The 12,748-nt window shown below is 42.6% G+C and overlaps 1 pseudogene across 1 annotated transcript; it reads right to left on the reverse strand.

Moving 5' to 3' along the window:
• Positions 1-10,073: 10,073 nt before the first annotated feature.
• LOC143612117 (uncharacterized) lies at positions 10,074-12,286 on the reverse strand (annotated as a pseudogene). Its single transcript, XR_013149896.1, has 3 exons — positions 11,921-12,286; positions 11,636-11,861; positions 10,074-11,112 (listed from the first exon to the last, which is right to left on the reverse strand). The product of XR_013149896.1 is annotated as an uncharacterized LOC143612117 (transcript).
• Between the last annotated feature and the right edge of the window lie 462 nt (positions 12,287-12,748).

Below are 12,748 nucleotides of genomic sequence, written 5' to 3' on the forward strand. Positions count from 1 at the left end.
TCAAGACCTGTGAACTTTGGAGGGTTACCCGCGTTAAAGGACTTAATGTTGTAACCAGAGGTGTTGGTATTGTTTTGGCTCAAAGCTTGGGCTATTGCGGCGGCCATTTCCTGGGAACGTTGCTGTCTACGCATGCGCGAGGCTTCTCTTCTCTGAAATCGGCGAGATAGCGGAGGCATTCTATAAAAGTTTTAATTTTAGTTAATATCTTGGTTTTATCGCAAAGTATAACTTTATAAAGCTTGGTTTCGCAGGGTTAGATACTATCAAAAGTTAAAGTAGATTAAATGACTTTAAATGCAGACTTAATAAAGGTAACAAATTCGAATCAAGAATCGACAATTCATGTATCACCATGACTTTCCGAATTCCCAATTTAAAATATACGAGCAAACGAGTATTGGAGATTGACGATTCATGTATCACCATGACTTTTCAATCTTCAATATAAAACATACAGGAAAATGAGTATTGGAGGTTGACAATTCATGTATCACCATGACTTTTCAAGTCTCCAACCTCAGAACATAATCGTAAAGGGAAATTGAAAATCAACTATTCATGTATCACCATGACTTTTCGGATTTTCAAATCCTACAAACGAACATGTAAGTAAAATCAATAAAAATCGAAATTCAACAAAAATCGAAATATCGCGAAATAAAACATAAAATCATATACTGCGCAAGCGCGAGCATATTTATAAACAACGAGTAATTAACAATAAGCGTGCAAACATGAGATTTCTCTCATGCGCGAGAAGGGACTCTTAGGTATTCTAGGCCGTTACGTCTAACCACCTATCCTAAAGTCAACGAGCTCTGATACCAATCTGTAACACCCCGACCAAAGGCGGATTATACATCGGGGCGCCACATATTGTTTCATTACTCGTGACACTATTGGGTGTCAATATTTAATAAATACATTCATTCGCGCACGCGCAGGGTAAACATAGATCATTAAAAATCAATATATTATAAATCATAATATTCGAACAGCAATAACTTGTCTTGATACATTTTAATCTAGGTCCAAAAGTAAAAACGTCCTACGTGTCCACAAGCTCCAAAACAGCTACTGCAAACCTGAACATGTGTTAAAATAACGTCAAACACTTGCGTGTTGGTGAGAAATCAAGTTTAATACAATACATAGATAACAATAAATCTGCGCGCAACATGTGTATGTCTGGTTTTCAACAAGGGTGTAATCTGATCGGGACCAACTCTAAGATTCATAAGACTGCCAGTGCTCACAATTGAGCTCACAAACAAGACAAACTGTGCATGTGTAAACAAAAGAGAAAATCATAAACGATAGTTCTCCCGTGTTCATCTAATGGTACCATGAGAATTGCGGAATAGACCGACAAGACGGTTAATGATCCACACATACAAATAAACAGCCAAGTCTACGTCCTCAACACATGGGATACTGCGCGACTAAAGTTCATAAACAAGTTTAAGACTCTAAGTTTGTATGAACACATGAACATCCCAAAACATTAAAAGCAAAAAGGGATTAGGTACGAGATTACTCACTTGATAAACGATGCGGTGTAAGATAAAGCAAGAACCAACTTTAAACAAGCACAAGTTAACCTATAAATAAGATTATTGTTTTAATGAATTGATTTAAGTCTTGATTATAAGTTAGCATAATTAATAAGTAAATTATTATATATAATATATATATTACCGGAAAGCAGGGCAGAATAGAAAGGAAGACGGAGGCAGAGAGGAAGGCGGCAGAGAGAGCAAGGGGGAGGTTAAATTAAGTGTTTGTGTGTGATGTGTTAGGAAAAATAATATTATTATTTATAGAGAAACCCTAGGGAACACAATCCCTAGAAAAAGGGGAAAAGATCTCAAAAAGTAAAAGATTCCAAAAGCAAAAGATATCAAAAGATGTGGCAGCTGCAGGGGGCAAGATAAAGCTGACAGGGAACAGTAAAAAAGGCATGGGCGGTTCAGATAAAGGTACTGGTCAAGCATGGAAAAAGCAGATCTCCAAGGATATTGTCAGTCACTTTTTCTGCCAACCAATGGGGTTGGTGCGCATGCTGCGCCGAAAGTAACTTTTCAGACATAAAGCAGATTAGGTCAACAGCTCAAAAGATAAGACAACACAAAAGCAAACGGCTAGATTCAACAGAAGAAAACTCAAATGGTTTAGCGCGAGAAGGCTGACACAGAAGGTCAAGAGAGCGCGAGCGCGAAGGCAGACAGAACTAACCTTAACGCGTCGCGGAAAGAACTACATTTCTAAGCGCGCCGCGGGAAGAATCACATTTCTTAGCGCGCCGCGGGAGGAACTAAAATTCCTAGCGCGCCGCAGGAAGAACTATAATTCTTCGCGCGTCGAGGGATGAACTACGATTCTTAGCGCGCTGCGAGAAGAACTACAAATCCTTAGCGCGTCGCGGGAAGAACTACCGTTCTTAGCGCGCTGCGAGAAGAATTACAATTCTTAGCGCGCTGCGAGAAGAGTTCGTCTCGCGTATCGCTGAAACAGGTGGTCTTCACGCAAGATTCCTTGTAAGGGGTCTGGCGCGTGGAGCTGCGCAGACAACCTTAGGCGGGAAGGAACAAAGGACAAGCAAAGAGTTAGAAGAAAAAGAGGGAAACAAGGCTTAAGGGCGGAACGACGGCAAGAGAGAGAAAAAGGCGGGACGGCGACAAGAGGGAAAAGAAGGCGGAGAGAGAGAAGAAGAGGGACGGGACGGCGGAAAGAAAGAGAGAGAAAGAGGCGGGAAGGAAAATATTTTATTATTAAAAGTAAAATATAAGTATAAATAAATATTAAATCATAACAGAAAGAGATCGGATAAGAGAAACGGGTACCTGGGTCGGGTCGGATCGGGGCAGATGTCACATTTGGCGCGTAGCTCTGACATGCCTTGCATTTTTGGATTTCTTTTAGCGCATCCAAGTACATGCCTGGCCAATAGTAGCCTGAGCTCATTGCCTTGGCAACCACCATGCGCGGGCCAGCGTGTATTCCGCAGATTCCTTCGTGAATCTCCCTAATCACATAGCTTGCTTCTTCAGCATCCAGGCATTTCATGAGCGGTCCAAGGTAAGAGCGTCGATATAATGTACCATCAAGTAGCTCATAGTTCTGCGCCTTGTGTCTTATCCTTCTCGCCTGTGTGCGATCGTCCGGTAACTTCCCCTCCTTCAGGAATTCCATTATTGGAGTTATCCAGGATGAAGGGGATGTATGAATTACAAGGACAAATTGCGTTTGCACTGACGGGTTGCTCATCACTTCCACCCTGACATCTTTGCCAAAGTGATCAAAATTAGTTGAAGCCATCTTACTCAACGCGTCAACAGACTTATTTTCGCTGCGCGAGATGTGTATGATTCTGAAGAAGTCAAACTGCTCAACGAGCTTTTTTGCCTGCTCTAGATATAGAGGCATTGTGTTCTCCTTGGCGTCATAAAGGCCGTTGACTTGAGCAGCTACCAAGTAAGAATCAACATGGGCCTCTAGCCTTTTAACTCCAAACTTGCGCGCAATGCGCAGACCAGCCAGCAGGGCTTCATACTCAGCCTCATTGTTGGTACTCTTGAAGTCCAATCTAATAGCATAAGTATATTCATGATTATCAGGGTCCACCAGTTTGAGGCCTGCGCCGGACCCTTCGCTGTTGGAGGCTCCATCAGTGAATAGCCTCCAAACATCTTCTTCATCATTTGCTCGCGGAGGGTCTACCTCGCGCTGAGCTTCTTTAATCTTTCCCTCTGGGATTTCCGTGATGAAATCCGCTAAAACTTGACCCTTTATTGCTGGACGGGGCTTATAGGTGATCGTGTGTTCACCTAATTCCAGCGCCCACTTTGTCAGCCTTCCGGAGAGCGCGGGGCGTCGCAAGACTTGCTGGATGTTGTAACCAGTCAGAACTTCAATAGGATGACCATTGAAGTATCTATGGAGCTTGCGCGACGCGTGTGTTAGTGACAAAACTAACTTTTCCATGATGGAATAGCGCGTCTCAGGGTCTGTCAGCACCCGACTCACATAGTATATTGGCGTTTGGATCCCCTTGCGATCCACCAATAATACTGCGCCGATGGCGCGGTCTCCAGCTGACAGGTACAATGTAAGGGTTTCGCCAGGAAGTGGAGCTGTTAGCGCGGGCAGCTTTATGAGACATTCTTTTATCTCACTGAAAGCTTGCTCAGCCTCAGGCGTCCACTTGAATTGGCTCTTCTTCAAGCAGTTCCTCAAAGTGTTAACGAATGGAGTAGATTTGCTGGCGTGGTTCGCTAGGAACCTGTTGATTGACACCAATCTACCATTCAGCTTCTGCACCTCTTTCATGGTGGATGGTGAAGGCATGTCAAGGATGGCTTCCACCTTTTCAGGGTTCACCTTGAAACCATCCTTAGTGACCATTACACCAAGAAATTTCCCCTCTTCCGCGCCGAAAGTACATTTGCTCGGGTTGAGCTTCATGTTAACTTCCGTTAAGCGCTGAAGAGTTTCCTCGATGTCTTTGAGCATTTGTCGCTCCTCCCTGCTCTTGATCACCAAATCATCAACGTAGACTTCTAGATTTCTTCCGATTTGTTCACTGAAAACCGAATCCATAAGTCTCTGATAGGTGGCGCCCGCATTCTTTAAACCAAAGGGCATTTTTGTGTAACAAAAAACAACCTTGTCGGTTCTGAAGGCAGTCTTGTCTTCGTCCTGTGGTGCCATTTGAATCTGGTGATAGCCTTTGTAGGCATCCAGGAAACATTTGAGCTTGAATGGCGCCACGGAGTCCACCTTTGCGTCGATGTTTGGGAGGGGGTAACAGTCTTTCGGACATGCTTTGTTGAGGTCCTTGAAGTCAATACACATCCTCCATGACCCGTTGCTTTTCTTTACCATCACAGGATTGGCTACCCACGTCTGGTATCGGATCGGGCGGATGATGTTTGCGCGCAACAGGTCCTCCACTTGCTCATTCATGGCCTTCGCCTTTTCATCCCCCATGATTCTCTTTTTCTGAGCAATTGGCTCCACCGACTTGAACGTGTTAAGAGAATGTTGCGCCAAGTCTCGCGGGACCCCCGTCATATCGGAGTGTTGCCACGCGAAAACCGACGTGTATTTTGTGAGCAACCTTTTCATTCTCAATCTCGTTTCGTTTGAAATGGTAGCGCCAATTGTGACCGTTTGCTCTGGGAATTTTGGATTTAAAATCCACTTCTCTGGCGCATTGTCCGCCATTGGAAGTTTCATTCTCCCTTCCCGCGGCGTACTTGTCACTGCGCACAAATGATCGCGGTAAACAAATGTTACGCCTGTTGGTGTAGGGAACCCCAATGCACCGTGCGCTGGCGACGGTACAGCATTAAATTGGGCAATCGTTCCCCTACCCAGGATCATATTGTGGCATGACGTGGTGGGCAAGACCAAGAAGTTGACAACTTCGGCTCGCTTGTGCTCATCATCCCCCATAGTTAGTTCAAACTGAATCTGGCCTAGGGGATGGATGATTTCATTTGAAACACCACAGATTGGTGCGTTCACAATTTCGAGCCGCGCTTGGTCTGCCGGGTCTAACTTTCTGAAACATTGCTCATACATAATGTCAGATTCGCTTCCAGTGTCCACCAGGACCTTTGACACTTCGTAATGAGCAATGTGTGTGGTGATGACGAGAGGACTGCTTATTGAAGGGCCTCCCCTGATTCTTGGGAAGATGACTTGCTGCTCGCGCCAATCTCCGTGGATTTGCGCGCTTCTCTTTTTTGACGTCTGCCCTTGTCGTCCCCCCTCAGCCACACAGATTCTTTTGTATTTCTTGCTGGCAGAGGCTCCTTCCGGTTGCTCATCTTCTATTCTTTGGTTTTTCACCAAGTGAGCCAGCCTGCCTGATTTTACATCCTTTTCGATCGCATCCTTTAAATGATGGCATGCGTCGGTGTTGTGGCCCGGGGACCTGTGAAATTCACAATATTTGCCACTGTTTTGCGGTCCCTTGTAGTGTAGTTGCTTGGGGGGCTTGAATTGAACATTCTCAGTACTTAACACCTGTGAAGGTGTTTTAGTGAGGGGTGTCCATATTCTTGGCAGAGGTCTGCTAGGATCTCTGCCGCCCTCCCTCTTGTCACCCTCCCCGCGATTACGAACATCTTTTTGGGGCTGGGGTGAGCTTGGTGGCGCTTGCTTTTCCGCGGAAGAAAAACTTGTTGGCTGCAACCTGGACCATACAGAGTTCTGTTTGGCCCTCTTCTCTTTGCTGCGCGGTGATTCAGTCTGATGCGCTCTTTCTCTTGCCCTATCTTGGGCAATCTGTTTTTCATTTCTCGCGAAAACTCGCGATGCCTCCATTAACTTGGCCCACGTGGTGGGCATGCCATCTTTGCTTACGAGAGCTCGTCGTAATTGATCACTGCGCGCGCCTTGTATAAAGGCCACGCGCAGGAGTTGCTCGGTTATACCTCCGATTGCCAGAGACTCCTGATTGAACCGAGTGATGTAATCTTCAATCGTTTCATCATTCCTGCGTACGCAGTGCATGATGTCATCAGGATCGCGCGTGTGCCTGCGTTGCTGTACGAAGTGGGCTTGGAACTTTTCTAATAGTTCCTCGAACCCATCAATTTGCCCAGTCGGCAAGCTCTCGAACCATACCCGTGCCGCGCCCGTTAGGCAGCGAGCAAACATATGACACCATGTTGGCATCGTCCAGCTCTCTAGGTTTTCCGTGTTGTAAAAACCTTGCAAGAAATCGTCTGGATCTGTCGTGCCGTCATATTTACCCAAACCACTTGGCATCTTGGTCTTGTGCTGGATGGGAGCCTGCGCGATGCGCGCAGTGAACTTTGAGTGTTTCACCAAGATGGCTGGTCTGTAGGGTGTGGTTACGTCCACTTGCCCTCTGACTGGTGGGCTGTACGGCATGTGCAGATCCAGATCGGCTCTGGCTCCAGGCGCCATGTTCACAGGCGCGCGGAGCTGTGAGCCTCCTGCATGAGTATCCCGCGTCTTCCTCATGCTATGCACTTCTTCATCACTGAACTCAGTGTGTGCAGTGTGAACAGAATGTCCTTCTTCCGGCGCGCGCGGCCTTTTTGTAGTCTGCTTATCAAACGCTTGCCTTTGTGTTTGGTCGGCTAGCTTCTTCTGTTTGACCATTTCATTGTACTTTTCCATCAGACGCCGCTGCTCGTTTATGAGCCATTCATTCGGATCATTTGTTTCTTCTTCTGGACCCATTGGTCCTTTCAGTTTCGCGCCGGCCATATTTTGTAACATGAGATCGTCTGGAGGAGTTTCAGTCTGGCCGTGAGGGGTTGTGACGAAGGGACGGTTGCTGGTGGTACGCGTAGAATCACGCGGAACCCTCAGAACCTGCTGTCCGTCGTTAACACCCTCACGTTCAATATCCTCCAGAGCTTGATCAACGTTACGAACGCCAGAAACCATGGTGATTGATTTTTTTTATGTAGATCTGATGAGATCTGATTGCCGATGTAACAGTGGATGGCGCCAATGAAGAAACGTGGATCTACTCCCTGGTAGCAGATCTACTTTCCTCGGGTTTTGATTGTACTATTTCACTGATGGTTCTTCTGGATCCGTGTTCTTCCACCTACAAAATGAACAACGCCGTTAACTTACCCCTCAGAAAGGGACAGAGGGGTCCTCTTTGGGGTAACCCTCCGGCGTGAGAATAAGTATATGGTGGAGAAGATAATAATGTGTGTAAGGGAATCTCAAGAGTATTGCTTAATAGCTGAATACTCTTTGATTGTGAGACTGTGTGTTTGTATGTAACTGACTGTGAGTGAATGTAATTCAATATGATTGAATGTGATATCACTGCCTGTAACTGTCAATGATTGAGTATGAATGTGTCCATCAAAGTGGAGTTGATGCTGTATTTATAGTGCTAGGGTTTCCACTGGTTGGGCTCAACCTCGTTGGCCTCCTCCAATCGCACTGCGCCACGTGTCCTCTGGGACACCTGGCGCGTTCTCGTTGGTTGTAATCACGTGGTAACACATGTGTCATGCTGAGTTGTCGACCTTTCATTTGGCAGCTGTCAACATCAGCATATTCTTACTCCTTAAAAAGATGCCTTCTGGAAGGTTGTCTGACGTGCACAATCAAGGTTGCCCTAATCCTGATTTGGATGAGGACGAGGTCGATTATGTGCATGTGTGATATGCGCCAATCCTGAGGATGCGCGAGGTCTTCTCTTTATTCTCACGCGCAGATATTTCATGCGCAGATGTGATATGCACGAGCATGTGATATGCGCCGCGCGCATATGTGATGCGCGAGCATATGTGTGCCTGGGCAGATGTGGTATGCACGAGCATGTGATATGCGCCGCGCGCTGATGCGCCGCGCGCATATGTGATGCGCGAGCATATGTGTGCCTGGGCAGATGATGCCTGAGCATGTTTTGTATGCGCCATGCGCATAGGTTTTGGCTTTGTGCCTTCATAATGTCTTTATCTTGTGGGTTGACCCGCCTTGCTCGGTGTTGAGGCGGGTACATACCTCTTCAATGTCTTTGATGTCTCTAATTGGCTATGCTCTAACGGGTTTGGCTCCAGTTCGATTCCAAAGCGGTTTAGACGGTGGGATTCTCAAACTGGTGTGAACCCTATGGTTCGGGTTGGAATAGGTTTTGGTTCTTGTCAATCCAATTTATAATCGATTTTGGTCCCAAAACCAATTTTTTTTAAAAAAAAACCTAAAGTCTAAGAGCATTCGCATCCAATTCCCTAGCTTTAAATCCAAAATTACACTAAATATTATTATATTTTCTCTCTCATTTAAATTAAATAATATTTGATTTATATATTTTTTATTATCATTTATATTTCTTTTACTCACAACCACTTTCAAAATATATATTAAAAATTATATGATGTGAACACTACTTTTTAAAATATACAGAAAATTACTGCACTTATATCTCCTTCACTCACACGTCACAACACCATAAACAACTCTCTGCATTATAAAACTTCATTCAGATTTTTTGATTGATTGAACGTGAATGCTCTAACCCCACATTTATATAAGGGGTACATGAAATGATATGTTTTTGGAATTATGGGTCATGTGTTTGCTCAAACCTGTTTGGAGCAGGCCCACTTATAGATATCCATTATAATTTACACTACTCAACCACCAATTTGTATATTGGGTATTTGGGTTAGGCATTCAAAACTAGTTCTCGAGCTGCGTCGGGTTTTAGTCGTTGAGAAAGAACTAGCCGTAGCTCCATTTCTATCCGTTCTGTTTTTCAAGTCTTCTTTTAGTATGCCGCAATGACATACGTGAAGCCGCATTTAATGAGTTACCCACACAACAACTCAAGTTCAACAGATGAAGATTAATCACACAATAATAGGAATGAACAAAAATTATAACGTCAAAAAATATATTAAATTATTTTTTTTATTTTCAATGTATTGCAATTTATGGTTTTCTAAGTTTTAAAATATTAGATAAACATTACTTCAGTTATTTTGGTTTCGCTTGTGTTTTTTAGAAAAATATATTATGCTATCAGGGTATCATATAAAAAGTTGTAACTTGGTTAAGATACATGTGTGGCAGACCAGCAGTGGGCAGTGGCAAAACCAAAGTTTGTAAAAATAATTTCATATGCCTTTAAAATATGAAATCCATTAGCATTCTGATTTCTGACAGTGGCTTCAAAGGCATAAATACAAGGACAGAAATATATGACTGAAAAAAACCATTATCTGGCCAAACAAGGTATTCATTTTCATAGGCTTGATTCAAAAATGTAAAGTGAAAAAAAATACAATATTCAATCCAGACTAACTGATATTTGGTTGATTAAAAACTAAAGAATTCATCATTATATTCAAAGTCAACTAGATAAACACATCTAGAAAGATGATCAATCAATAAAATATCAGATGGTATATTAGTCTGTCTAATCCCAAACGACAATTCTACATACTCTTGTATCAGATTTCATAAGACTACTTATAAATGGCAGTCTGTCACCATGTTAGCAAATAGCAAGCTTCTGTTGTCCTCAAGGATTTCGGCTTTTCACTGCACAACATATGTAATCAGTCAATATCCCAAAACACTAATAGTTTGTATTAATATGTAACTACCATTGAGAATCACAACATACCAGGACTAAAAACTTTGATGGATTTAGTTATAGACTTCACAGATGTGACAGAATTAGGCCCTGCACCAGCCATATTCAACTCTTGCTCAGATCGGATTTCAGTCACTGTAGAAGACACTCCCGAAACAAGCTCATGATCGCACGCATTGTCATCCACCGTTGTATCTGGTGAAAGAGACTCGGGAGAAGATCCATTATCCCCCTGGCCTAAGTAATCCATTTGTTCACCGTCAAAAGCAAAATCACCCAACAAAGCAGTCAGATTGAAATCCGGCCCTAAACAATCAAAATTAGGCAAGTCAAAGTCAAAAGGGTCGCCTTCAGAAGGAGATTCGGTATTCTCATCAGAAGTCAGAATCTCTGAATTAACCGCCACAGTTTCAGACCCATCAAAATCCAGCCGTCCTTTAACTGTGCTGAATCTCTTTGAGCCTGTTTTCAGTGGTGATGTAATGCATTGATTCCTCTCGATTGAATAGTAAGATACTTGCTTCATGGGACTCACGTGAATAGCCTCGGATGTAATAACAGTACGGTTTGTTGATGTAAACGGTGGAGGTGTAATCGTCTTTTTGTTACTTGATGGTGGAGTCTGATTATCACCAGCTGGTGAAACAGTTGGAGACGGTGAGGGTGTTTGGGGACCAGCGTTAAAAAGACACTTAGCCACGCTAGAACCTTGAGCTGGTGACAGTGTAGTCGGTGCAGCGTTTGATGGAATTGGAGTAATTTCTTGATTATTATTATTATTAACATTATTTGCTGATGTTGTTGCAGGTGGTTTGACAGAAGCAGCTGACCAGACTAATGGTTGAGTGCGAGTTCGCTTTGAAGCTGACGGAGCTGCATGAGCATCCTTCCTTCTTTTAAAGCTGGCTGGCTTGTGCTTGCAATCGCAGTCGGGGTTGAGAAATTAGCAGGCTCTGATAAAGGCTTGGAAGTTGACATCATGACTGGGGTGTTATTAGCTGAAAAACAAAATTTCAATGTTACATTTAATAAGAAACTTCAACTGGCCACTATCACCACAATAATACAAGTGTTGTAAAGCTCGCTAAACTCAGGACTAATCAGATTGGAAATTTATATGTAATTTTCAGTTATATATATATATATATAATTTCCAGTTTTATCTATACATAAATACGCATTTTTATGTGTAACATTTTTATAATCCAAACAGACCAAAAATGGTAGGAATCACAGAAAATTAGCTAGAATTAAACCCGATTAGTCCCAGCTTTGACCACTTAGGGGCAATGATGGCAAATAAGAACTTATTCACGGCGAATGTCATCGATTACCAAAAGTTGAAAGCAATTACTTGGGGACTCCTCGCCCGATTTTTACAACCATGAATAACACACACATATTTACATTTAATTAATTTATTAACTTAGCATTTTCATATAAAGGCCTTAAACATTTTGACACAAAAGTACAAAACCCTAATTTCATAACACAAAAATAAAATCCAGATTGAATTGTTACCTGCTGAGAGGAGAGGCATGACCATCGGAGACGGCTGTAGCACCGCCGCAGTCGATCCGCCATGACTATACGCATTCATCACATCCTGCATTCCTCGCAGCAACGTCTGCACCCGAAACTTCTCCTGATCCAGCCGACTCTTCTCTTGACTCAACATCACCTTCTGCTCTTTCAAACAAATATACTCATCCAACATATCGCCTAAACTCAACAAACTCTTCGGCGCCTGAAAAAGACACATCATAAATCCCAAAACCGTTATAACAAATAAAAATAAAGCAATACCTCATTGACTGGTGATTTGGAAATGAGATGTGAAGCCTCGGTTCGAAAAGTGGAGCGGGTTTGGACGAAGTTGTTATCGGAGAGGTAGCGGTCGACGATGAAGGCGACTTGAACTTTAGTGACCTTGCCTTTGCCGATTGCGTTATCGGGTTTACGGGATTTGGTTTGCTTTCCCATTGGAATTGGAATGGAATTGAAAGTGAGATCTGAGATTGGAACTGTACAAGTACGGGGAAAGGGGGCGGGAGTATTTGAAAGTTTTGGAGGAGGATGAGTGGTTTTGTTAACGAAAGGCGTGGAGGGAAATGAATAATGAATGTTTAAGGTTTCCGCGGTTAGATGTGGGACGAAATTAGGGCGCTTTAATTGTTTTCTATTTTTAGTCCTGCTAATTAATTTTTATCCTTTTATAAAATTATTATTATTATACTTGAATAAATTTGGGATGTATATGTAATGTGACCGTTGTATATTAAACGATAAGGTAACAAAATAATAATAAAATTGTTTTATGACGAAGTTATATGTAAAGTTAATGTATTTGCTAATTTATGCTGACTAATGTATAGATTTATTTACTTTTAAGTTTATAAGGAAATTTAGTTCAATATGTATAAATCTTGATGTGAGTATGTGACCGTTGTATATTAAATTATAAGGTAACAAAATTAAAATTGAGTCTTATTTTTATTGTTAGTATATAAAATTAAGGTGTTTGTTAACTTCTATTGAGTACTTTGTTATAACATTATGTTTTTTTTTAACATCACTTTGTTATAACAACAAATTCAAATATACAAGGTTAAATTAAAAGGTAACAAAATAAAA

Source organism: Bidens hawaiensis, unplaced genomic scaffold (genome assembly GCF_021521415.1).
Source record: "Bidens hawaiensis isolate Kalapana, Puna unplaced genomic scaffold, B.hawaiensis_p1.1 tig00033232_1, whole genome shotgun sequence".
NCBI classification, from domain to species: Eukaryota; Viridiplantae; Streptophyta; class Magnoliopsida; order Asterales; family Asteraceae; genus Bidens; species Bidens hawaiensis.